At 34.8% G+C, this 24128-nt stretch overlaps 1 protein-coding gene across 2 annotated transcripts in view; it reads left to right on the top strand.

The window, feature by feature from the left end:
• The first annotated feature begins 20 nt into the window (after positions 1–20).
• Positions 21–24128, top strand: part of LOC103590778 (nipped-B-like protein) — a 151786-nt gene continuing 127678 nt past the window's right edge. Inside the window, exon 1 of one of the 2 annotated variants that reach the window (XM_008573084.1) lies at positions 21–347. The gene's annotated coding sequence lies outside the window, so the exon portion shown is untranslated. The remainder of the gene's footprint in view (positions 348–24128) is intronic. The other variant, XM_008573085.1, reaches the window with a different exon arrangement.

The following is a 24128-nucleotide window of genomic DNA, read 5'->3' as shown; positions in this document are numbered from 1 at the left end:
CCTCCCCCCCCTCCCTCCGTCGGTACCGACTCACCCGACACCACCAAGCCGCAGGGAGGGACGCCCCCGCCGACAGGAGGATTGGTTCCCGGGCCCGCGGCGATGCCCCCCCGGTAGCTCGGGCCCCTGGTCGGGTGTTTGTGAGTGTTTCTATGTGGGAGAAGGAGGAGGAGGAGGAAGAAGAAGCAGCGATTTGTCTTCTCGGCTGGTCTCCCCCCGGCTCTACATGTTCCCCGCACTGAGGAGACGGAAGAGGAGCCGTAGCCACCCCCCCTCCCGGCCCGGATTATAGTCTCTCGCCACAGCGGCCTCGGCCTCCCCTTGGATTCAGACGCCGATTCGCCCAGGTAAATTCCTACTCTTTATTTCGGCGGCGGCGGCGGCGCCAGGTCCTCAGCGTCTCTCCACCTCGCTCCCCTCCCCGCCGTTTCCTTAGCGGCCCCAGGTCTTCCACGGTCGAGTCTAGAGTTCGCTCCTCTCTGGTGGCAGCCGCCCTGGGTGACGGCGGTTTTGTACCCTCTCCCGGCCGGCTCCGGTGGCGGGGACTGGGCTCCTGCCGGGCGGCCGGGGAGGCGTAGGCCCGGCGGAGAGTGCAGGCCGCGGGCCAGCGGAATCTACTTGAGCTCGGGGATTAGGAGAGCTCCGGGCTGAGCGGAGCGACTGCTGGTCGGTGACAGGCCTCGCCCGGGAGAGGAGCCGTAGCTAGTGAGGAGGCGGAAACAATACAACTAACAGCAAATGTTCCCTGATCGTCCCCATATTTACAACTTTCCCGGTCCGGGAGTGGGGAACGTCCCAGTGAAACAAACAACCCCCCTTCTTCCCCCTGTGACCCCATGAAGGGAGGAAGTAGTTTCAGTTAGTGAGACAAATGTAAATACTCAGACACGGATCCAGTGGTAATTCTTTCTCTTTGTAAAACTTGTTTGGACGTTGGAAAGTTAATAAAGACTCATGTTCTTTTTAAAATAATTAAATCGTCCGCATGAATTTTAATACAGAAAATCATGCTGTGGTAGACACTGCACATCTTCCCCCCAACCCCAAAAAGAGCTTTTATCTTGTTGTTTGACAGTGTATGTGTTGCACATGGACTTTTTATTCAAAGGCAAGTATAAAGTACTTGACAGGTTTACTCTGCCACTTTATACTTGTTTGCGTTATGTAAGGACAATTTTAAACGACTATATATAAAACACTCAGATACTTGCTGACCTAAACATGTACAAGCATACAAAGAATTTAAAATGTCCTGAGAATTGTGCTGAGATACGGGTAAAAACAATTTTCTTTGAAAGGATAGAAATTGAGTTCTACTTAAAGTCCTTGAGAGGTAAAAAATAAAATAAAATAAAAATAAAAATAAAAAAAAGTAGAAGCCGCCATCCTTTTATGTCAGAGCAGATCTTCTTGAGGTCCCAAGATTGTCATTGGCTGTTTGTGCCATGATGTTTGACTGTGTAATGAGAGAGGTGTCATTTTAATAGGTCAAATGTATCTGTAAATGCTGGAGAAAAATGTCAGTTCTAGCTTAACAAGTTCGCGAGTAAGTTAAGTGTTTAGAGCTTGTATATGGAGGCGTTGGTAATGTAGGTTGGTGTAAGGATGAAACACCAACTTAAAAGTCTTCAGTCATACAAATTGCATAGAAAAAGAAATGTACCTAGGTTAGACTATTTTGATACTTTGTTTCCTATTCGCTGAAGGCAAACTTTCATTGGTTAAAATGAAGCAACACTGCTCAACAAAGTCCTTGTTTTACTAGTGGGTGTTACATGGCTTCAATTATTATTATTATTATTATTTGTCTTTTTAAGTTAATGTTGTCACTGTAGTATAAGTAACTTTTCTGGAGGTTATTTTTGAGTTTAGCATTCTGCTTACAAAAAACTGTTTCACATTTCCTGCAGACGTACGGATAAATGTTAAAAAGAGTGAAGTTAATATAGCTGTCACGTACTAGGCATGTTTTTAATGCTATAAATCCGTGTAGTAGTCCGTAGCGTGTCCGTGATTTGTATTGGTCAGGGAGCAGTTTGAATTTTAAAAAGCCTGAAGCTCCTGCTGAGCCCCAATCCCGGCCTCCCTCCCTCCCACTAATCTCCCATTCCTGTCTTTGTGCTGCCTGCTCCTGTTAGACACTGTTTGCTGCGGGGCCTCAGGCCTACAGAGGAGGGTGTGTGTTGCGCGCGGGTGGGGGGAATGCCAAGGAGGGAATGCAGAAGGGAAGGACACTCACATTTTAAGAAAGCAGGGGGGGTTGGTTTTGGGGGGATGGGTTATGTGTCTAAGGGCTTCGTTATAAATGTTCAAAATGCCCTCATATGTTCCTCTAATTGTCTTCACAACTTTTATTTAATTAAAATACTGAGACGTATGTCAAGAGATGAACATATTTCTACAAAAGATAAAAGAAGACTTCTGTTTGCTTAGTTTTCATCAGCAGAAGCAACTTATTTTTAGGGTTTTATACTTAAAGAGAGCCTTACGCAGATGTTTGAATCCATGTGTTAGATATTGGTTTATGTAGTTTTTTCCCCCTTGGGATTTTGGAATTAAATTACAGTGAATTCTTCTTAACTTGTTTTCTCAATTCTATATACTTAGTAATTTATTAGTAGTATAGGTTGTGTGATAACTTTATTAAGGTAGCGTACGTATTTCTTTAAAGTAAGTTTGAAAATATTTTTTATTTGGTCCAAACCAATTAAATTAAGTCATTTTTAAAGGAGAAAACGTTGTGTAAAACTCAAATAAAACCTAAATTTGAACTTTAAATTTTTGATAACTTAGAGCAACAAAAGTTATTCTCTTCAACTAAAGATTATAACTAGTCCTACCTCCTCTGTATTGGTTGGGATATTCATCAGTGGCTAATCTTGTATTACTTTTTTTTGTTGGGGGTTGGGGAGAGTTCAGTGAAAGGAGACGATCATAAGTGTTCCAGTAATCTTATAATTCTAGTTATATTATTTGGAGAAATATTTTCTCATGTACCTAAGTGAAATCTCAACAGTGTGGTTTATTGTTTCTCTTGAGTCTGTAGAGTTACCAATAACTTATATTACTTGAAATGAAAACAGTTTTAAAGTAAATAATGAAAGTCTAGTAAATCAGAGATGAACATTAAATACTTATTTTCAGTATTTAGAAAAGTTTGTTTAGGATGTTTCCTTTTTAAAGCCATTCAACAATTTGTTTACTAAAATTATTTGAGAGCATTTTTGAACCTGTAAGAGGAATCATAATGCTGTCCACCTTTAAGAAGAAAAAGATTATATGTGAAGAAAAACTGTCTATTTGAGATTCTTTTTAGGGATGAAAAATGAAGGTTTTTACTATGCCAGTAAACTTAGTTTGGGTTCTGCATAGTAATCATTATTAAATTTAAAAAGTATTGTACCAATTGAAACATGAATTTTCTTTATTTGGAGCCAGACTACCCAACTCAAACATGTATTTTCTAAGGCTTCCTAAACTACTTACATAATTAATTTTTTGGTACCAGTTCATCATCAAACTGTCGTAGAAGCACTTGAACTCATCTGTGTTAGATTTTTGACATACCCTATTGTGCTATTTTTACTTTCTCAAAATAAGATGCAATAATTAAGAGTAAATTAAAACTAAGAGTTTGAATTTTATATAATTTCATTTAGCTTTCCTTCCTATTGCTTGTTTGGAAAAGCATAATTTGTAACTATTTCTAAGATTTTAAACTCATATGGCATTTCCATTTATATGAAGTGAACAGGAGGTCTGAGGTAAATTAAAATTCCTTTTAGAGAAATGTAACTTTAATTCTGTTTGTCACATTATTTACCATAAAACGATTAGGAAATTACTAGGAAGGAACCTTTATAGAACCATGATACTGAACTGTTTAGTCGAAGATCCTTATTTTAATATCCTGAGCATGCTGAGTTGGCTTTGGTGATATTTTATAGCCTTTAAAAATCATTTAAAAGTGCATTTTTTAAGCAAAAGTTTTCCCCATTTTCAGCACTTGTCATTTATAATAATTCTTTGCATTTCTAAATTGGTTTTTTCTCAAGGTGACCTGAGTCCATTTATAAGTGTTCTCATATTCCTGTGAGAGAAGGGGCCAGTGTGATTTCCATTTTTTGATGAAAAACTTGACACTCAGAGACCAAGTGATTTGTGTCGTTCATGTAGTATCAGTGGAAGAATAAGGGATTCCCTGACACTTAACTAGTTTTGTGTTAGATTGTTGCTTTAAGAAATGTCTGAGCTCTGGTCTTGAAGCTAGGTATTGCTCATTGCTGACGCTGATACCATTTGTGTCTTTTTCAATTATCTAAGTTCGAGGTGTTTTTTTTTCTTTTTTTAGAGAGATCGTACCTATTTCTTGGTTTTATTTTTCTGGTATGAAAATAGCACATTTACCTTAGAAATCCTTACCTTGTGTTTATGTTTGGTGTTTGAATGACTGATTTTCTTTACATACATCCCTACTAAGGAATATAAATGAATTAACTGTATTCATAGTATACAATATGTAATGTCTCCTGAGATGTTTGATTTTTTAATTTTATTTTTAAAAATTACCAGAGAAAGGGCTGGCTGGTTAGTTCAGTTGGTTAGAGTGTGGTGTTATAACACCAAGGTCAAAGGTTCTGATCCCAGTACCAGCTGGCTGCCAAAAAAAAAAAAAAAAAAAACCAACAAAAGGTTACTAGAGTGGAATTTTAGTGTTTCCAGTTGATTTGGAAGCAATTTTAAAAACCATGTCTCTTAACTTAAGGCCATCATTGTAATTTTAAAGGGTATTTTATGTGCTCAGAATTTTTGCCCAAATAAGTTAAATGATAAATTTGATTTTAGATATTTGTCTTGTATACTATTTTGTTTTGATGTAAATCTGGAGTCAATTGTAATGGATTTTGTTACTTTGCATTATGTTTTAGGGCATATTCCTTTCTATTCCCAAAGTGATATTATTAGGAGGGATTATTTCTTGTTGCAGTGTTGCCAACTAAAGTTTTGCCCCATAAGATTTTGAGGGTTTATTATTTGCCAGGTATTGTGCTAAGTATGTCCCCCATATGTTATCTCATTTAGTTCTTCCGAGCTCATGAAGTAGAAACAGTTATTGTCCACATTACAGATGAAGGAACAGGCTGGAAAGATTTAGAAAATTGCCCATGGTCTTATAATTATTAGTAAATGATCAGTCTGATTTACATTGGTTCTTAAGGATTCGGGGTTCTACATTTATAGTTTTTGTAAAATTTTAATATTATCCTTTGATTGATCAGTTGATTCAATACTTACAAGTCATATAGTTAAGGAAGTTGTATACTTCAGGCAAAGAAGCTAGAGTAAGATTCAGGCTATATATCCTGTATTTATAATGTTTTTGAAATCAATGTATTTTTACTATCTTATATTTTAAATTTGTTAAGCAGTCTGTGAATTTTTTACTTCTCTTAAGTTTTTCGTATTGAGTTGAACTTGTTTGTCATAGCCTCTATTTTTAGAAAGTGAAAATTCAGCTTTAGAGAGTGATTTCATTCATAGAAATGTGTATGACCAACAGTGGTATAGTAGATGAATCTGTAAATAGTATGACTGATAATTTTTTAAAATTCCAGTATTTATATAGCCAAAGAATGTTGATCCTTTCAGAGTCATCAACTTGGGAGGTGTGCAGAGCTGAGTTCTGGTCTTGAAACTAAGTATTGCTCATTCCTGACCTTGATACCATTTGTGACTCTTTCAGTTATCTAAGTTCATAGCAGAAAAGTACAACTTAGTCCAGAGCTGTTGCCATTACATACAACTTATGGGAATTTCTTTTGTGAATATCTTTAGTAATTTAGAGTGTTTGAGATAGTCTTTTTCTTATCCTTTTTGGAAAATCTTTATTTTCAGGGGTGAATCTGAGTTTTAGGTATTTAGTTTAGGAAAACTAAGGTTTAATAATATCTTTTGTGTGTGTCAGGCACTGTGTTGAGTGCTTTACATTTGTTATCTGTAATATTATTGAATAATATCCATGTGCTAGAAACTGTGCTGGGGCATTATATGAATTTTCTTAATTCCTCCAGGTATAGCATAGAGTTGGTTGTATGAGAAAACCGAGGTGTAAAATGATTAAGTGACTAGGTCACACAGCTAATAAATGCAAGAAAGAGGAGAAAGGACTTCAGAGATTATTTACTGATCACCCTTAATCACTACATTGTGCATTATGATTTAAACCTCACAACTACCCAGTGAAGTTAGTGATAGTGCTCTTGTTTTATAGAAATGGAAATTGAGGCTCATCATGGTAAAGAAATTCATCTGGGGTGAGCAAATCTAGCAAGTGTTAGAGATAGGATTCCAACCCAAATATGTCTAGTTCTAAAACCTCTCTTCTTTTCTTTCTACCACCCTGCCTCTTCCAGATTTGTAATACAATTTTTAATGAAAAGGGTAGGTTTCGTTATGAAGCAGTAAGGCTGTTTTTCTTGTGTGGCTTATAAAGAGATCCTCAAGATAGTTTAAAAAGAGGAATTGTAAAATGTTTTTGTCACTTAGAACTGATTCATTATTTGATGGTAGTCTTTTTTTAAAAATACCTTGCTACTTCATATCACATATAAGACACAAAATGTTTATATATACAAATATGCATTTGAATAGGATATTGACTTTTAAATATATGCACTGTGGAATATATTAAATATATATCTGTGGAATAAATAGCTTTTGAAAATTTGACAGAGCTACTTTTTTTTTTTTTTTTTTTTTTAACCTGTAAGGGGATCGCAATGCTTGGCTCTGTGTCATCTGCACCATGCTCAACTGAGTGCACCAGCCATCCCTATATAGGACCCGAACCCACAGTGCTGTCAGCACCGTACTCTCCTGAGTGAGCCATGGGGCCGGCCCTTGAGTTACATTTTATAAAAATGTTAGGCATTCAGAATTCCCAAGAATATGTTAAACTTCCATGATAATTCATGTAGGTAAATTGCTTTGCCACCTTATATGTATGTAATGTATCATTTAACATGGATATACCAAACTCCTGCAAAGTTTTCTTTTGTGTATGTTTGTCCTTTGGCAGAAAGGAAAACCTCTTTCAACATGCAAAAACATGAAATTAGCAACATTAATTAACTTATTAAAATAATTTTATATACTGTTAATTCTCCTGAGAAATTCAGAAGCTGTGACATAATTTTGAAATGCTGGATTACTTTTTGTTAGAATTAACAGATTTGGGTCACTTGTCTTTTCAGTTCTTTAGTCTTGTGCAGATGAAATGCATAGTTTTTTTTATATGAGCACTATCTTTCAAAAATACTCTAGATACCTTAAAATTAACAATGTCTAAAGCTAATAAATTATTAAAATGTTGAATATAGTTTACTTTAGAAATATTAATCCTTGTGATTGATATTTATGATATTTAATTTGTTATTTGCAAAACAAAAATGTCCTTGAAATTAATCCTAGCTAGGAAATATTTCACTGAGTTTTCTCAGTACTGCTATTTGGCAACCCTTTCAGTATTTTAAAACTTGCTTTTAGTTGTCTTTATCTAAGATTCCCAATTTCCAGCTAAAGAAATTGATCATCCGAGTATAGGCTGTATGTAATTTAGTTTTTCCTTGGTAATGACCAAGTTGAAATTTTACGTGGGTTTAAATTGGACATAGCTCCTTTTATTATTACTATTAAAAATTGATGCAAATGACTAAAATTTTTTCCAAGGTTCTGTTTATGTCTTAGAAGACTTTGAGATTGACAGTTAAATGTAGTGGCCTAAAAACTACCCTTTGAGAAAAGAATTAGGATCCAGTATTTATCCCATAACCTAACTTCAGGTTGTCCTGAAAGACATATATAACATATACTTTTTATTTAACTCTACTGATCTTTTCACTCTTTTCTCTTTCCGTTTTCTTGCAGGTCTCTTCCTTTCTCTGTCACTGTCTGTTTCCTCTTTATCTTCCCTTAAGCAAATTGTTATATAGCATGGTTAATATAGGTGTTCGTTGTTGTTAATGTGGATGGCCTTGTAATGTGTTACTTTCCATGATGAAACCTAGAGCACTTTGGAAGGCCTCAAATTTGAGATCTTCATAAGTTCAAAATATATTGCTGGTGAAAAACATTGACATTAATTGTGAAAATGTATATTTGTGTGATGTTCTCACCTTTCTTCTGTAGACATGGCTTACTTTTCAGAATATCAGCTCAAGGACCAGAAATTTTTTGTAAGGAGAAAGAAATAAAGCATGGCCTTTTTTGCGTGTGAAAGTTCCCCTGGTTTTCCTCTTTGTACAGTTTATTACTTGTATCTCTTGATACAATAATTTGTTCCTATGTCTGTCAAGCCATGCTAAACTATCAGCTCTGTGAGAGCAAGGAGACTCTACTAATTTCATCTGCCTGTAACATCATCACAGTGCTTGTGTTATTAGCTGTTCAATAAATTTTTGTTAAATTGATTAGTTAGAATTGAGCTGTAGGATATTTCTTAAAGATGATATATCTAAATCTGAGATTAGTGAATGGCAAGTATATTTCTGTTAATTTCAAAATATTATTGGATATATCTATGTCTTAGAGGTTTTTTGCTTTTGGAGTAAGAACATTTTACATATATCCCTAACAATGCCTACATGGCATAACTTATGTATAAAAATAAATCAGGGCTGGCTGGTTAGCTTACTTGGTTAGAAGGTGGTATTGATAACACCAAGGTCAAGGGTTCAGATCCCCAAATAGGCCAGCTGCCAAAAAAAAAAAAAAAAAATCATCAAAGAAAAACTAAAAAGTTCCTTTTTTAGCTGTTTGTGAGGATTTTTTGTTCTGGTCCCTTGTGCAGTATTCTGGGGGGGTTATTACAAAAGGGTAGGTATCTACATACTTTTTGTTTCAATCTTAAGATAGATTTATTATAGTTTTTATTTTCTTTGCTAATTTCAGTACAGTTGGCCTTCTGTATTTGAGGGTTCTGCTTCAGCAAATTCAACTAACTGTATTAAAAATATTTAGAAAAAATAAAAAATAACAATGCAACAATAAGAAAATACAAATTAAAAAATAATACAGTATAACAACTAATTTCCATAGCATTTACATTAAGTTATTATAAGTAATCTAGAGATGATTTGAAGTATATGGGAGGATGTGCATAAGTTATATGCAAATACTGTGCCATTTTATATCAGGGACTTGGGCGTCTGTGGATTTTGGTATCTTCAAGGGGCGGGGTGGGGGATACTGGAACCAATCCCCTAAGGCTACCAAGGACACTGTATTATGTATAATCAGATGAGTTAACTGTAATGAGAAATGTATTGCAGCACATTAAAAGCTACTCAACTAAAATAAATGAGCTGATGACCAAATTCTTTTAAGATTTAAGTCAGGTTTATTGAAGTATAATTTACATGGTATCATTCTCTCTTGTAGGTGTACAGTTTGATGAGTTTTGACAAACATATAGTCTTGCAACCACCACCACAATCAGAATATTTTTATTACCCAGAAAGTTCCCTTGTGTCTCTTTGTAACCAGTTTCCTACCCCTACTTCAGCCAAGACACCAGATCTGGTTTCTGTCCCTATAGTTTTGCCTTTTCTGGAATGTCAAATAAGTGGAATCATATAGTATATAGCCTTTTGTATCTGGTTTCTTTCTCTTCACAGAAGGCTTTTCAGATTCATTCATGTTGTTTCATGTATCACTAATTTGTTGGTGACTGAATTTTGAAATTATATTTAATGTACTCTTTAACTTTGGTACTACTGTTATCAAAAAAGTGTTATCAAAAGTAATACTTTAGGGCCGGCCCGGTGGCGCACTGCTACAGTGCGCCGCTTGGGAGCGTGGTGGCGCTCCCGCCGAGGGTTCGGATCCCACATACAGACCGGTTCCCGCTCACTGGCTGAGCGAGGTGCGGGCGCAGCACCGAGGTGGTGCGATCCCGTTGCCGGTCCCGGTCCGGTATGGGCGCGACACTGAGGGTTGCGATCCGTTGCCGGTCATGAAAAAAGACAAAAAGGAAAAAAAAAAAAGTAATACTTTAATATTTCTCTCAGATTTTGACAGCCACTTTATTATTGAACATTTTGCTTACCCGTTTTTACCCTTCAATTTCCCCTCCAATCTAGTATAATTGACATTATTATTAAATGGCATTTATTTATATTAGTAAATGCTGTTAGCTTAAATGCTCTACCAAGCAGGTAAAATATACATTGCCCTCTTTTTCATCATAATTAAAATAGGTAGCATCTTGTATTTTGAACACTTAGCACATAGAGACTGGAATAAGAAATGAGGGATGGTACAGTAATAACTCACCCAAAATTTAGTGTACATTTTGCATTTTTAATGTTTGTAAGTTTATGCTAAAAATACAGCATAGATTATAGTGAGGAACAGTCATACCCTCTCTTCTAATGATTTAAAGAAGCAGTGCTAGTTACTGAAAGTTGAGGGCAGATAATGAGGACAGAGTAATTTTCTGGTCATTTTTTTTTACCACCTTCCCACCCCCCATCTCCCACCCTTACTCCCTTTTTGAAACAGCTTTCTCTCTTGGGTTCAGGGATATTCTCTTCTTGTTATTCTCCTATGTCTTTGACCTCTCATTTTTAGACTCTCTTGCTAGTTCTTCCCCCTCTGCCTACCCTTTAAATACATGTATTCCCAAGGTGGTTCTTCAACCTTAGTTTTGTTCTCTCTTCCTCTTGATCTAATTTGTTCACATAACTTGTTACATGCTATCTGTGTGCTGATGACTCACAAATCTGTCCCCAAAATGTTTCTCTCCTGAGCCAGATCCAGCTGTCTACCAGGTTCCTCCTGATGTCCCAAAAGTATTAGAAATTCAGAAGTATAAATCTGAACTCATCTCTCAGTCCTTCCCTACTCTCAGTCCTCTCACCCAAAAAGAAAGAAAACCGTTCCTCTGACAACTATATGAAGTAGGTTAATGTTTCCACCATCAACTCAGTTGCCTGAACTAGAAACTTTGGATAATCATTGACCCTTCTCCTTTTACTGTATCTCCAATCCAGTTGTTCACCCAGTCTGACATTTGTAATACTCCCCTGAATATCTCTTGAATACATCCCTCCTCCAATGTTTTGATTCTGAGAGTGGGCCTGAACATACAGCTTGTCAGATTGAATAACTGCTAGCGTTTTAAGAAAGATTTAGAGGTCATTGTTAAAGAAGTATGTGTTTAGTGTTTGGATACTTTTTGGTTCTGTGCTTGGGCTCTGGTATTTAAAATTAAGGTGTAATCTTCAGTAACATTCATATTGTATAGCCTAAATGCAACTGCCTTATGTACACATTTTCATTATATCTAAAATCTAGGGTTTCTAGCTCAGTATATGAACTTAGAACAGTTTGAACTCAGTGTTTATCTTTCCATACAGCACTTTCAGAGTACTACATTTATGGAGGTGTACATTCATTTTAATACTGTGTGTTTATGTGTTCAGGAGCAGAGTCTGAGTAGAGAAGAAAATGGGAATATGGGAGAAAAGGTAGAGGAAGAGCTAAAGAAACAAATGCAGTGGGATATGGTAATACTCAGTTGCTAAGCATGCAAATGTTTTTAATGGCAAGAGTCAGATGTTGTAACTGTATTACTTATTTGTAAGTTTGGAAGTTGTTGCTCATGGTTTTGTATAAACTTCTGATGTTTCTTCCTTAGAATAAGAAGTTATCCCTTCTACCTCCCAATTTGACAAAAGGGCCTATTTAGAGCTACTGGTTTACATAATCTTTAGTATGTCTTTTGTCAAGGGGCATCTTAAAATGTGATGCTGTCTTGAAAAATGAAGTAAGCATTTTCTTCATTATATATCTAGAGCTTATAACTAAAAATATGTGCTATATTTTGCTCTAGTGCTAATTACCTTGTTTTAGAGAAAATGGGATAGATCAAAGGCAGTTTACAAAGGTGAAAGGAGAACCACCTGGTAGTCATTGGATCCCTATGGTGGCTTGCACATAGTAAGCACTCAATAAACAGTTGTCAAATAAATGAATTTGAATGTACAGCCATGTGCTGGATAACAACAACAGACTGCGTATACGATGGTGGCCATACCATAGAGCCTAGGTGTATAGTTGGCTGTATCGTCTAGATTTGTGTAAGTACACTCTATGACGTTCCCACAACAGAATCATCTAATGTCATATTTCTCAGAATGTGTCTCCATCCTTAAACAACACATGACTATATTTCAGTTTTATATATGACTAATTGGAATGATGGAAGATGGATGGGTCTTGCTAAATAATGAGCAATTTTTATAGAGGAAAGAAAACACAAAGCCCAGAAAAGGTAGGACAGCGTTGACAGCAAAGAATTGGTGTAATTTAGTTAATTATTTGTATTTGGACAGTTAGATTTGCTTAGCTGGATAAGAGAAAATACATGTACAGAAATGTTTTGAGTTTCTTCTACTCTTTCCCACTCCAGCTCTGCTTCAGGACCCCGATATTCACTGCTAAGGAATAATTGGTAAGGTTGGGGCTAAAATAATTTGTGTTATCTGGAATTGCATATTAGGAATTGGGAGATATTGGTGGGGAAAGAAGAGAGGTATTTCTTATAGTTCTTAAATCTTTTCCAGTTACTCATGGTTCCTAGTATATGTCAGGGTGACATTTCACTGTCCTCATTATTCAGATATGGGGGTCTAAAAGCTAGAATTTAAAATGACTTTAGATTTGCAATAATCTTGTGACTGTCCTAGGATGAAGTTCAGTGTCTGAATCTCTGGTATGTTACCTAGCTGTTGAGCCATGTTGTCACCTACAGTAATTATCTTATGGTTGTAGTGATTCTGGTATTTTCAGATAAAAGATTGCCAATGAAAAGTAGAGTTTTTTATTAAAATTTTATAATTCAGCAACTCTTCATTCCGTTAGTTTTCTTGGAAGCAAGAACTACATACAGTTTTCAGTATGTTAAGTAAGGCTAAGTTTTGTGGAATATAGAATTAAAAAATTTTTAAGAACCTCAAGGTTGAAGATATCTCTTAATTTCCCCCCCGCCCCAATTATGGAAGCAATGTGAAAAAAAACTACATGCTTTCTGGAAAATAGGAAAACTATAATCTTAAATTTTATGTTTTTCCTACTAGGTTCTTAAATAAAAATATTTATATGAATGTAATTATGGTTAAATATATATACATGGTATAAATATACATGTATATTCCTGTTTTCTCTTAAGGTTGTACCATAAAGATTTTCCTAGTTTCCTATACAAGGGTACTTCAAAAAGTTCATGGAAAGATTTATTATCTTTTAATTCTATTTTTCCACAAACTTTTGAATTACCCTCATATAGAGTTCATAATTATTTGGAATGTTATCCAATATTTTGCCAGTGGATGAACCATGATTAGTCATTGTACTGTTGGATATTTTATTTGCTTTCACTTTTTTTCTGTATAAATAATTAGACAGTGAATATCTTTATAAGTACAGGTTTTTTCCCCCTTTAGAGGCTTTATTCACTTAGAGTAAATCCTGTAAGTGGAAGTTGAGCCAAAAGGTTTGAGCATTTTTATGGTTCTTAATATGTATTTCCAAAAATAGTTTTACCCTGCCATAATTTTTATTTTCATTCGTGTCTTAATTCATTTAAATTCATTTTATTTTTCATATAGAATGCACATTTCCTATTAAGATTATTCTTAGGTCAATCAAATGCTCCTCAGCCCCATTATTGTGTCTTTTCAATATAATTTTTAGACTATTGATGATAAAAATTAAGGTTTTTCAAGCTGTGTATATCATTTGGAGGTATTACATAGTGAAATTAGCATGAGGTATTACATAGTGAAATTAGCAAATCTAAACTAGCTATTAGTTAGGAGATATTTAGGCCAATATTAACCTAAGCCCTTTTCTTCAACTGTAAACTGAAGAAGTTCTCAAGATTTAGGGTTTCATGGACTGTTCAAAACAAAACAAAGCAAAATAAACAAATAAAAATCTCAATAAGGTAAAGAAAAGTAATTCCTAGAGATGTAGTTGTAATTAAGGGATCATCAATCTTTTATCTGCAGAAAGAAAGTGGTAAGGAGATTCTAGGTTGGAATGAACTAAGAAGTCAATTTCCAGATACGACCTATTACTTAGCATTAATATTTGAAATACAAAATATCCAGCGTTATGTGGACATGGCCATGATCTCGTATTCATTTTCTTATTTATCAAACATTGAGTGTTCCTTGTATCTCCTCTCAGGAATTACTAGGCATTGGAGATGATGAAATAAAAGACTTCATTTGGCCTACCCATCAAGGGCCTTATAGTCTAATAAGGCTGTAGACAGACAGGTAAACAGAGATTATGCTATAATACCAAGATAAACAAAGAGTGTACAGTAGAAGCACTTGGGGCAAGGGGGTCACCTAATTTAGACTAGTGTGGCAAGGGAGTAAGTTAGGAAAGCTCTCCTGGGAGAGAAAGAATGTAAATTAAGTTTTGAAGGCCAGATGGGATCCTGGCGCAAGAGTTTGATTTTGAAAACTACTGATGGCTTAGATTATTAGAAAATAGGCTGTAAAAGAGGTGTGCCAAAAAGGTTTGAAGATACAGAGGAGGGCAGGGTACAGATTATAAAGGAATATGCTTTGCTTAGAATTCTGTATTTTATCTTAAAGGCAGTAGGGAACCAAGAATTTATTTAGTAATGAAGTATATGTTGTATTTTAAAAGTCTTGGCTAGTAGGCAGGAAAAAAGAGGCTAAGGAGGCCAGTAGGAGTTGATGAGGTCCTTAATTAAGACAGTGAGAATGTAGATAAGGAAGCCCATAACAAATATTAAAGTGTTAACTTGTTTACAGTGAATGAAAACAGTTAGGGGTACATCCTTGATTCCTAAGTTTTATAATTGTGGGCATTGAAGGATGGAATATAATTAAATCAGTTTTGACTGCCTGTGAACAAAAATAGAGTCTACCAAAGCCTGTATCACTTTTCACATTTTGGAGGGAATGGATATTGAAAAATTTAATGGCTTCATCAAATTGTTGTGGATACTAATGGTTATTTGAAAATTAGTTTTAAGGAGACCTCGAAGATCTCTTTACTCTTAATTCAGGGTTAAAAGTGGTATGATAGTATGTCTTTTTTGTTTTTGTTTTTGTTTTTAAATCTTACTTGGTTTAAATTGCCAGAAGATAATAATACCATTTCTTCTTAATGCTTTGTATTCCGGTATATCAACTATATTACTATGAACTTAGAATAACAAAATAAATGTTCTTTTATAACTAGTTTCTTTTGTGTAAGGCTTTCTTATGTCTTTGTTTATCCAGCACAATCTGAAGACTGCCCCTTCAGTTAGTTTTATACTAAATCCATACATATAATGAGATCTTGTAGTGAGAACTATATTTCTTTGCATGTGAAGCTTACTTTGTTCATCTTTACAAATATAATGAAAGGTTTATTTTTTAAGTAATTGAATAAAAATGGCAGTAGCTTTTCCAAAGTGTTATGTGCAGGAATAATTATAAAACAAACTGATTTATCAAAAATAATTGACCAGATGATTTACTGTCAAAATGAATATAATTAGTACCTTCGTAGGATCTAAGTACACTAAATACATTTAAACAAATGTACTATGTGGGGGGTTTTTTGTTTGTTTGCTTTTGGCTGGAGAGGTGGCATATCAGAATCACCTGGGGAATTTTTTTTTCAAACTATAACCCTTTTCTGGAGATGCAAGATAAGTTTATAAGTTTGTCTTTTAGCTGTTCCTTGAGACTTTTCAATCATTTAACAAGAAATAATTGAGTAACTGCTATGTGCTCAGCAATGAGTACTATGTATTTGATGCCAGAACTTTACTTTTCAACCTCTCTCCTGAATTTTACATGGCTGCCTAAAAGATAAGATCTCTCTATTTTTTCTGTTCTCTAAAAGCATCATCTGAGTCATAAAGGAACAAGGAATCATGTGAACAAAGTTATTAGTGAATTAGGATTTAAAATAGGGATAGTACAGAGAGATGTGTTTAGTTCTAAAGAATGGGGGGAGGATTTGCTCGACACTAGAGAGGACATAGTGGAATTGAGGAAAGAAGTTAGGGTAGCAGATATGGTAAATGACTTTGGCAAACAAATTGAAACAAAAAAAAAATCAAATACAGATTGGCAGCAGTACTTAGAATAAATATCAGAATTGTAAACTGGCTGATCTGTTCCTAAAGGTGTCTTGTATTTAAAAAGTTTTGACTCAAAAGTAAAATTACATCTTGGGTATGTTAGATATATACTACTTAAAAGCAACATGTAAAATACTTAAAACCATAAGTTTACTGTTAAGCTGTAAACTAATAGTAAATCTTCAGCAAATATTTTATTTTTGATAGCTGCCTTTCTAATTGTGATTTGATGAAAATTATATTCTTGTCAAACTTATTTTCAAAAGAAAGTCTGCTAATTAGTGACATTTCTAATAGATTAGCAGGAGGGAAGGTATTTGGTTAGAAGTGGGAAAAAAAATCAAAGGCCAAGTTTATCGCGACTTAGCTATGTATCCTAGATCAAGTAAAGTATTGTTTAAGAAACTCCTCTTATACATGAAGCTTGATTTAATTCATGTCTAATATCTAAAGTAAATTGAACCTCCAAAGGTGTTGTACTATACCATACTGTCATGCACATATGACAATATACATATACAAGTTGTGTATGTATATATAATGTATCTATATATACAAATATATCCATTATATTTTGATAACTCATTTTGTGTTTTCCTGCCTCACACTTTTTAATCAAAACATTTACCTCTTTTTTTCTCTATCTTCCTTCCTTCTATCACAGTCTTATGATTTTTTTTTTGTTGGGTGAGGTGGCATATCAGAATCACCAACAGGTTTTTTTTTCCAAGTTTAAAATCCTTTTCCCCTTTTCTCCTGCCCCAATTCATGTAATCTTTCTTCTCCTAGTAGTACCTATGTATATGAGTTACAGAAGTTGTATGTTGACTTATCACATTTTTTGTTGTATATCATGCTGTTTTATTTTGTTTCATTTTCACCTTATTTATTTTATCCTCTCAATCAGATTATAAACTCTTTGAGGGCAGGGTTTGCCTGTGTTGTTTCGGTAGCGTCTTACCTGGAGCAGGCCCTTAGTACTGATAACTGTTGTAGCTCATCTGGACTAGTTTGAAGAGGTTTTTCTCACAAACTATAAAGTTCATCCTTTTAAAGTATACAATCAGTGGTTTTCAGTATATTCACAAAGTTGCCCATCACCACTATCTAGTTCCAGAGCATTTTCATTACCCAAAATGAAACCCCATATCCATTAGCAGTAACTCCCTATTCTCCTCTCCCCCCAGCTCTTGGCAACCACTAATCTACCTTGTGTTCCTATGGATCTCCTTATTCAAATAAGCATACTCCAAAAAGTTCATGGAACTTTTGAATTAAAAGGTAATACGAATTCTTCTGTGAACTTTTTGAAGACCCCTCCATATAAGTGGAATCATACATTGTGGCCTTTTGTGTCTAGCTTCTTTTACTTGGTCATTCACGTTATAGCGTGTATTAGTACTTCATTCCTTTTTATGGCTGAATAATAATGCCATTGTATGGATATACCACATATTTATTTATGCTTTGTTGGTTGATGGATATTTGGGTTGTTTTCATCTTTTGGCTGTTATAAATAATGCTGCTATAAACATTAAAGTGGAAGTTTCTGTATGGACATGTGTTTTCAGTTGTCCATAGGAGTGAAATTTCTAGGTCTATGGTCACTATGTTTAACTCTTTGAAGAACTGCCAGACTGTTTTCCAAAGAGACTGCATGATTTTACATTCCTAGTAGCAATTTATAAGGGTTACACTTTATCCACATTTTCCTCAGTGCCTGTCATTGTCTGTCTATTTGATTGTAATTGTCCTAGAGGGTGTGAAGTGATGTCTCATTGTGGCTTTGATTTGCCTTTTTCTGATAACTAATGATCTCGAGCATCTTTTCATGTACATTTTGGTCATTTATGTATCTTTGTTGGAGTAACGTTTATCCAAATCTTTTGCCCATTTTTAATTGGGTTATATTTTGGATACAAGTCCCTTATCAGATACTTTTGATTTACAAACATTTTTTCCCATTTTGTGGGTTTCTTTTCACTTTCACAATAGTGTCCTTCAAGGCACTAAAGATTTTAATTTTAATGATGATTTTAATTTATCTATTTTTTTCTTTGGTGCCTGTGCTTTGAATGTCATATCTAAGAAACCGTTGCCTAGTCCAGGGCCAGGAAGAGTTACACCTGTGTTTAGTTTTACCTCTTACACTTAAGACTATGATCCATTTTTGAGTTAATTTTTTGCATATGGTATGAGATAGGGATCCAACCTCATTCTTCTACATGTGTCTGTCCAGTTGTTTGTCATCATTTATTGAAGACTGTTTTTTCCCTATTGAATGGTCTTGGCACCCTTGTCAAAAATCAGTTGAAAGTATTTCTAGACTCTGAATTTTATTCTGTTTATCTATATGCCTATCCTGCCAGTTCTAGACTATTTTGATCACTGTCGCTTTGTAGTAAGGTTTGAAAATGGGAAGTGTGTGTCCTTCAACTTTGTTCTTTTTCAAGATTGTTTTGGCTGTTCTGGATTTCTTTCATCTTTATGTTAATTTTAGGGTCACTTTGTCAATTTTTGCAAAATACGCAGTTGCAATTTTGATAGGGATTGTGTTGAATCTATAGATCAATTTAGGGAGTATTGTCATTATGACAATATTAAGTCTTCTAATTCATAAGCATGGGATGCCTTTCCATTTTTTAAGCCTTAATTTCTTTCAGTGGTGTTTTGTGGTTTTCAGTTACTGGTGTGGCCCTTCTTTTGTTGAATTTGTTCCTAAGCATTTTATTCTTTTTGATGCTATTGTAAATAGAATTGTTTTCTTAATTTCATTTCCAGGTTGTTCATTGCCCGTATATTGAAGTACGATAGATTTTCGTATATTGATCTCATATCCTGCAACTTTGCTGAACTCATTTAGTTTAACTCATACTCTTTTATCTAGGAACTTTTATGTTTGTTCTTCAGTTTGGTTCATTCTGCCTTTCTTCAGCCTTCCAAATATTACATGCCATCAGTAGATACAAGATAGATTTTTTTTCTATTTGTTCACTCCTGCTCCTTTGTGACTTGAACAAACTTGTGCACATATGCAAAGTAGGATTAGACAGCTCAGAAGAAACAGTTGTGTCTACTAACATATGTAAACATTTTCATTTAGTGCTATCTGGCTGTAGCATAGGATTAAAAATTGAGGATTGTGGTTCCGTACTTAAAGCAATGTGCTTTATCTGCAGTAAGACATCTCAAGTGTTTGTTGCAGGAATAAATAAGTAACTGTGTTAACAATGTGTACATATAAATGCAAAACAAATTCTTTTGGCTAGTAATTTCTAAAGTCTACTTCCACTAGTCAATAAGTGATTTTCAGTAGTGCATCTGGAAGGCTTGAGTCATACAGGAAAAGAAAAGAAAAGGCAGGGAGGGAAAGAAGGAAGTAAGAAAGAAAGGAAAAGAGGCAAAGAGGTAAGGTTAATAACTTAAATTTTGTAATACATACAATAGTGTGATTTAAATAGATAGATAAAAGAAACAAAAGAGGGAACCATGATAATGGATTATTATTCCTCAAATCCAAACTTTTATTTTTAATTCTGTGTCAGAATTGAACCAAAATGGCAAACACATCTATAAAAAAATGCCTAACCTCACTAGCAATTGGGGAAATAAAGAATAAAACTAGTTAGCTTATGATGTGTTCTTTTGATGAACAAGAATTAAATAAAATGTAATGTTTAATGTACCCTAAAAAGTGTGCTTGTTTAATAAGTTTTGGCTTACATTCTAATTAATATTGTTCTTGTCACTGATCTTTAGGTGTTATAATAGATATAGAGATGGATAGGGTAGTTTCTGCCTTTTTTAAAAAACAAACATTTATCAAATACTTTTTATATGTTATTTATTGTCAGATTTAACACTATTGAAAAAAGCCTCATGAAGTAAATATTTTCATTTCATAAATGAGGAAATTGAGGATTAGGAAGTTAAATAATTTGCTCAAGGTAATACACTTGGAACAAGAGGAAGGAGAATCTGAAGTTAAGTTTTTCTGATTCTAAAACCTAGTCTTGAAATCTTAATAGCTATATTGAGCTGCTTCTCCACTACCTTTCAGCTTATACTGAGGTTGAATATATTATACATAATATTCCTTCGATGCTTAATCTAAATTAAATAAGATTTAAAGCAGAATTTTAAAATTGTATTTTGGTTTACTCCATAAAACTCTCAAGTCTTCTCTTTTGAGAATCAGTTAAAGGATTTGCCCATTGTTTTAGTGTTGCTGTACAAGTACTTCAAAAAGGCCATGGAAAGATTGGTGTTATCTTTTAATTATATATTTTCAGGAACTTTTTGAAGTACCCTTGTATTACCCAGTTGTTGTGGTTTCAAAATTTTCTTTGGTCCTCACTTTGGGAAGTGGCTTCTTAACTCCCAAAGTCAGGCTTTGGATCCAAAAGCACATAGACTCAGTAAAGGAGGAAGTCCTGAGACAGCCAGTTGAATAGTTTTAGAGCAAGAAGTTACAGCTTAAAGAGAGGGGTGGATAAAAATTGAAGAGTAAAATAACTCTTAAGTTGTTTTGTCTATTTTGAAGACTTCTGTTTTACATTAAATCTTGCCTGCATAAAAATATAACATGTGTAATGTGATTGCCTTATATGTACTTAAAACTTAATATGTATTGTATTTCTTTTCTTTTTTTTGATTGAGTCTCTATGGAAGTTTTATATAATTTGCTTTCTTTGTGTTATACCTTTCTTTAGGAATCTCATAGTCAGTGCAAACCGTTGTATTGAGTTTGGTTGGTTGAGTTTTTGAACAGTAGACTTTTGAAGAAAGAAATTTAGCTTAAAGAAATCATCCAAAACTTTGGGTGTTGTGGTGCCCTTTTAAAAGTGAATTTCTAAATAGATTTTAAATAACCGATAAGGGACTGGCTCCAAAATATTGCTTTCTAAATTTTGTGTTAGAGATATGTTTGGCTCTTGATTTTGTGAACTTTTTTCAATTTTAAACCTCCATCACCCTTTCTGTGATTATTTCTTCATATCAGGCACCTTTATTTTCCCCTTTCTTCTTCTTTCATCAATAAACTCTAGTCTCTTTCTTCATGCCTTTAAAACATCCCTTCCAGTGTATGAGGATACTTTAAAAAGTTCATGAAAAGATTCGTATTACATTTTAATTCTATTTTTCCCTGAACTTATTTTTTATATTTTAGCCCCCAAATGAATAATGGATGAATTAAACCTTTCTGTGCTGTTTTCGGTACCCTTTCTACTTTTTTTGGACAGACTTTGGTACTTAATGCCTTAGTTGATAGTACATTATCACTTACTTTGTTTATAGACTGTAGAAGGAGCTAAACAGAAAAGAATCCTTTCTGTTCATTCATTATGATATAAAAAATAGAAAAGATTTTCACTAAAACCTTTAATTGCCTTATTCTTAGCAGTGATGATAATAGTAATAGCAATAATAGCTAATACTTATCAAGAGCTCTCTGCTTTGAATATTTTATTTGCGTTATTTAATCCTCACTGCAATCCTTTGAGGTATTGGTACTGTATTATCTCCACATTAAAGATTAGGAAACTGATGCTTACAAAGAATGTGACTCGCCCATGGGATGAGAGAGGGAAGTCCTACAATCTGTGCAGAGTCAGCATAATTACAACAAATGCATGCTCCTCCTAAGTTCAGTTAGACTCTAAGTTCTTTGAGGTCAGAGACTTAGTATCATGTTTATTGAATTATTTCTAGTACTGAGTACAGTGCCAGGCATATGGTATATGCTCAGTTTATTTATTTATTTTTTTTTAATGAATACCTGCGATTGTGAGAGGCTGATCCATTAGCTTAGGTATTTCATTTGCATTGCATGATTTTTTTTCCTTTGCCTTGGAATACCATTTTCCCTGTATTTGGCAGGCAGCCTAGCAAGTTCCAATTCATTCTTCAAGTTCCAACATAACTCCATCTTTTCTGTGATGCCTTTCTCGTCTCTTTCAGACAGGATTTTTGGTTCCCTCCCCTATCCTCCCATTTTAAAAAAATCTTTATTATAATACTTACTATATCATATTGTAATTATTTTCTTCCCCTTCCCTGGGAACCCTTTACAGGTCAGGGAGGATACAGTGGTAGATTGTATCTTATTCATCTCAGTTGTTGTAAGCATTAAGTATGATTTCTGGCACTTGGTAGGTGCTCACTAAATGTTCAGGCTGAATGAATTCATATAAACAAGCTAAAAATAGACTTGTAGATAAGTAGTGAGGCACTTTATTTAAATGTCATCTTCTCTGAATTACTGTCATTTGCTTTGTGATTTTAGGCTACTCCTTATTTTATGAAAAAAAATCATTCCACTAGGCTGTTTTCTTTCAGAAATATTAATATTTGATCTCAAGATTGCATCTAGTATTTAGTACCTCAAGATTGCAACTAATACTTTCTAAGAAGTTTTCTGACATCCTTATCCTTTGGGGGGGAAATTTAAGAAATGAGGAAAAAACCTAAATCGAGGAGAGATGTGATCATAAATAAGCAGCCAGATGTCTAGGAATGAACAGGTTTTTAAGAATTTGAGAATAGAAAGGAATATGTTAAATTAAATTCTAGAATTCTTAAATACAGAATGTAAGCCACATATTGCACTGGATTATTTATTAGGTTTGGTTGAGATAATATGAATAGAAGAGCTTGTAAATGGGATAATGCTCAATGTTAATTTCTGCAAAAGGGATTTTATTAAATTATGTAGTGTGCTGTAAATTAAGCGATTTTGAAAATAAAAAAAAAAACTTAGTCATCTATTGCTGTTTAACAAATTAGTACAAAATTTAGCAGCTCAAAACAATAAACATTTCTTATCTCACAGTTTCTGTGGACTAGGAATCTGGGTGCAGCTTAGCTGGGTGCCCTCTTACTCACTTATTCAAGATGTCTCACAAAGCTAGTCTTCCTATAGTCAAGGTGTCATTGGGGGCTGCAGTCTTCACAAGGCTTGACTGGCAGATAATCTGCTTCCAAGCTTTCTCACTTGGCTGTTGGTGGGCCACAGGTTGTTGCTGGCTGTTGGCTGGATACTTCATTTCCTCACCTTACAGCAGCTCGCAACATGGTAGCTGAATCTCAGAAGTGACATGTTATCACTTTTGCCATATTCTATCTGTTACAAGCAAACACTAGGTCCAGCCCCCACATTTAAGGGAAGGGGATTACACAAGGGCGTGAATACCAGGAGGATGGCATCATTGGGGGTCACTTTAAATGCCGCCTACCACAGTGCCCTGTGGGATTAATATGAGGATTCCAGTGTTGCAAAAGTGAAAAAACTCAAAAAAATAAGTGCAGGGAGCAGGTTGAGCTTTTTACACACTTTTAACGCATATAAGGTAAATTGGCCAAAAAATATTAATCTAGAACAGAAATATGTAGTTTAGGGCCGGCCCGGTGACGCACTGCTACAGTGTGCCGCTAGGGAGCTCAGTGGCGCTCCCGCCGAGGGTTCGGATCCCACATACAGACCGGTTCCCGCTCACTGGCTGAGCGAGGTGTGGGAGCAACACCGAGGGTTGCGATCCCGTTGCCGGTCCCGGTCCGGTACGGGCACGACACTGAGGGTTGCGATCCATTGCCGGACACGAAAAAAGACAAAAAAAAAAAAGAAAGAAAAAGAAAAAGAAATATGTAGTTTGTCAGGAGTTAGTTGGATAGGTAATAAGGAATTAATTTGAATAATCTAACTATTAAAAGACAATATTACTGCAGTGTGTCTGTTCATAGAATCAGTTCACTTCTTGCTACATATTTCTCATTTCTGTTTTAGTTTTGATGTAGAAGTCTTTTCCTGTTTGAGGAACATTTAGGACTTATTAATGGATGATTGAACAGAAAAGCCTACAATTTGCTTATAAGGTCAGAATTAGACTTGTATATGGAATGCTTTTTTAGATTTAAGTTTTCATGTGTTTGTGGGGCAGTTTCCCTG

The sequence above is a fragment of the Galeopterus variegatus genome, unplaced genomic scaffold, assembly GCF_000696425.1.
Source record: "Galeopterus variegatus unplaced genomic scaffold, G_variegatus-3.0.2 Scaffold873, whole genome shotgun sequence".
Classification (NCBI taxonomy): Eukaryota; Metazoa; Chordata; class Mammalia; order Dermoptera; family Cynocephalidae; genus Galeopterus; species Galeopterus variegatus.
Note: the sequence above shows the minus strand (reverse complement) of the source record. Positions and strands in the feature narration are given on the sequence as shown.